Below are 4,136 nucleotides of genomic sequence, written 5' to 3'. Positions count from 1 at the left end.
CCTGTGCTGTTTTCGTTTCTTCTTTGTACCCATTGATGTAATTATTTGAAATGTTGCAGTTGCAGTTTGGAGATGTTACAGCCGTGATATGTAATGAAGAATAACGCGGTTCTGGCCGGGGAACTTCATGTGACCTTTTGTTGGCCTTTAAAACGGTGAGCATTTAACCCCGGGTAATTGGGTTCGATATCTTTTGTTTTTCATTCAAACCAGGTACCATGGCTTAATTATCAGTTCAGTACCGCAGAACAGGCGCGGTTTCGTAAAGCGGGGTCCCAGAGTTGGCTGGATAACTGCACGGAGTAAAATCTGGAACCCTCCCAAATCTGGAGCATGGACTGAAGGAAAAAAGTGGTGTTCTGGATGACTTGAGTTTGCTCAGTGATCCTGCTTTGTGAAATGCCTGATATCCATTCTGTATTGACTGTCACATAACCCATGAGTGTCAAATACAAAGCAGACTAGCCTTCTCCTCCTCCAAAGTCAAGATACAAACTCAGCAAGATTATACATTTCCCAACATATGTGGCCTTGTTTTCCATAATACGAGATTGTTGTTTTTCATTTTGGATATGCATACTATGTACTCCCCCTCAATTCTACCCTCAAGGTTTTTTAGTGAGGTAAATCTCTCAAAGCTCGGAGTGTAGGTGGTACCAATGAGGCTTTTTAAAATAAATCTCATGTGCAGCCTTTTAAAAGACACACTGACAGACTGGGATTTTTTTTTTTTGTAGAATTCTCCCTCCCCCACCCTGATGGTCTTTTTATGGTTTGGTCGCAGAGAAAGCACAGGAATTGTGTTCTTCCACTCTAGAGAGGAAGAACACTGGTCATTTCTTCATTATCCATTTAACTGAACCGTGATTTTGTACAGAGCAATATCTGGCTATATATATATATATATACACACACACACACACACACACTGTACTGAACTGGAATCATACGTTTATCTTTCATTCTTTGTAGAGCAGCGTTTTTGTTTTTTTAAAATTAATTCTAAGGGTTCTAGAACTCCATTGCTTTCTATTATCAGTAGTGATTGTTACACCAGCACTAGAACGTTCAGCTAAGAACATTCTAGCGACGTTTTCTGCGATCCCACGCCTTACAGGTTTAGATTATGAAATGAAGGATGCAGTTTGGCTAGAGCCCCATGAGGGAGACGGGATTTTCAGCTGTCCTCGTTCCACCGATCGGAGTCACCGAGTCCACCATCGGAATGGTCTGACCTTCAGAAATGTCAGGTGTAATTGGACACTAATCCGTGTGGCCATAGGATATACTGTTTCTAAATGCTGGGGGATTAATCTGGACCCCTCAGAATGCGAGGTGAATATCATCACCACGGGGTGACATCATCACGGTCCCGGTCCCTGTTAAAATGAGTGACATGTACAATATGGCCACTCACTCCATCTGATGGCATCCAGTGACTGTGGGCAGGTGGGACGCCTGGCAGAACATCAAACGCCTCAATCCTCCGGGGGGTTTTGGGAAGGTGACCTCTGGAATTCCCATATCAATCTCCATCAGCCCCGGCGGTCCTCCGGGATTCGGGAAGGTCGCCTGGCATTCGCATCAATCTCCTCTCCTCTGCTTCTATCCGGTTCCTGCCTGAAGCGCATCTTGTTTGTTTTTCTGTTGCAAGAGCGAGCTACCAAAATTTTTATATGAAATTATCTTCTTGAAGCTCTAGGTAATCCATAAATAATATGATTGGGAAATCACAGGGAAAGCTTAAACATATGTCACTGTGTATTCTGTCAGCAAGTCTTGCAGGGTAAATATTTTTTATTTAATATGACATTTTCAGAGCCTTAAACAGCGTTGTTACACTGCAGGCACACGCTTGGATGGTGAGAAGCTAAACTGAAGGGGGGGGGGGGATCTGCTGCCTCTTTAAATTCCGTGACCCAGTTTTCCAGCCCGACGGTGCAGCGCCAAGGCTGAATAAATGACTGCAAGGTGAACGCGAGGAGAATGGCAAATGACGGGATTGAGCGCACACGCACACCAGGCGCGCTCTCGCCGCACTGCTCAGGAGCGCGCACGCCGGGGGGTGAGCACCAGCGCCGTGGAACGCTGACGCATCGCTCCAGGCGATGCCGTTGAAACTCATCTTAAAAAAAAAAAAAAAAATCTAACGGAACTTTGAGACTACGAATTGATGCGTAACGGTTTTGTTTTACTGTAACTTATTACTGTTGAAAATACATTAGGAATGACACCCGAAATACAGTGAACATGTCGTGTAAAAAGGCATACGACGGGCGATGTTGAAATTCAAACAGCAGGCCTGGCATCCCATCTCACAGGGACACGATGCGCCGATTTGTTATTCTGTCACTTCGGATTCACGGTAAAATACTAAAGACTATGGATGCAGTAATTTGAGTAGGCTGCTCAACAATGTCTACTTTCTCTGAAATACATCTGTCAATGAAAGTTATCTGGAATAAAATGCCAAATCTATACAGTTATTAAGGTGATGTCTGCAGGAGTGAACAGTCCATTCATAATAAATAACGTTATCATAAAAAATAACATTTAAATGTCTGTCTGACCAGATCAATTAAGAAATCAATGTGTCCATTACATAGCCTTCCTCTACCCAGTTAATCTCATAGCCCTAGAGACAGCAAACATGGAATGCAACTAGAATAAAATATTATTGATACTCTGTGTGAATATTTATGACTGTTGTGTTTGTCAAATGCTCACTGTTCCAGTCCTTATAACGCCAGCAGATTGCTTTGTACATTGCAGCCAGAAAAGAGGAATCAATTGCGTGACTATAAATCACACAGAACTCTTGACAGCTCCCGGGGAGAAATAACAGAGAAAGCATTTCATTTCTGCTGAAAGAAGCACTCCGCTTCCCGGCGCCGGGCACATTTCTGTTCGCTGCTGATTTAACGCCCTCCCTGCGCGTTTGAATAATCAGCCGGTGCGCTTGGAAGGCAACTTAACACGAATGATTGAGTAAGGAGATAGGAAGGACGAGTCCGCAATAGCAATAAAGCAGCCGTGCTACTGTAGCGTAGAGAAATAAGGCCTGAATGTTGTAGTATGTACACGCCGTCAATGATGTGTAAACGCATGAGCGGTCTTGAGAAAGGAAGAGAGACGTGTTTACAAGCCTCGTCTTTTATTCCATTAAGGAATCCACTCATTTAGCCTGTCACACGCCATCCCCCTGCCGCCATATCTTAAGAGAGTGAAACTCAAATCTACTGTAATGTTACTTCTTCTCCACTGATGCACATAGAGCTCTATCCATTAGTTACGCCTTACTCTACCAAGGCATAACTAATGGATGTCTGCTCCTAAAAGCAGGGCTCCCATGTCTGCCTTCAAGGAGACCACTGGAGAAGAATTCATCCAGTCGACAGGTCCCACACTGCAGTGAATTTACAGTGCTGTGTTTTACTTTTGACGTTTGGTCACAATTAAATCAAGTACACATTTATATCTATGCATAGATAACCTTTTATCTCGGACCCTCACACAAAGAACGATGAATACATCCCGACTGCTATTCTTTTTGGTCATTGTGAATTCTACTCACCTTTTATTGCAATAATTGTGATCGACGGCAAATGTTCCTCAAATAACAGTCCTCAAGGGCCGAGACTTGCTGGTTTTCCCACCCTCCCATTAATTTACCTGGCTGTCAGATGTGAAGACAATCTGGCCAATCAGTAGGACCAATTGTTCAGTTAATTACCCGGGAGAAAAGAAAACCAGGGATTTGGATTCAAGGGTCAGATTTGATGCCTTCTGCTGTAAATTATAAAGGCTGCTTCTCGAAAAATGCATCCTCCTTTCCTCCACTCCTCTCCTCTCCCCATACTTCCAGATAGGAGTAGACAAGTGAAGGAAAGGAGTATTGGGACACACCCAACGTCTCTCTTCCTGAAAGAGAGGAAGATGAGGTCGCCATGTTTGAATGGATGGGCTTGCAGCTCCCAGGGGGTAATACATGTTTTATATACATCCCATTAACCCACTTCCCAGCTCAGGCAATGAGCCACGTTCTTCAGGAACACGACCAACACGATGTCACAGTCACGTGACATGTTTACGATTCGTCCCAGAATGCCTTTCTGTCTTGCCCCACTGCACACATT

The sequence above is a fragment of the Conger conger genome, chromosome 5 (assembly GCF_963514075.1).
Source record: "Conger conger chromosome 5, fConCon1.1, whole genome shotgun sequence".
NCBI classification, from domain to species: Eukaryota; Metazoa; Chordata; class Actinopteri; order Anguilliformes; family Congridae; genus Conger; species Conger conger.
The sequence above is the reverse complement of the archived record's forward strand: the minus strand, read 5'-3'. Positions refer to the sequence as shown.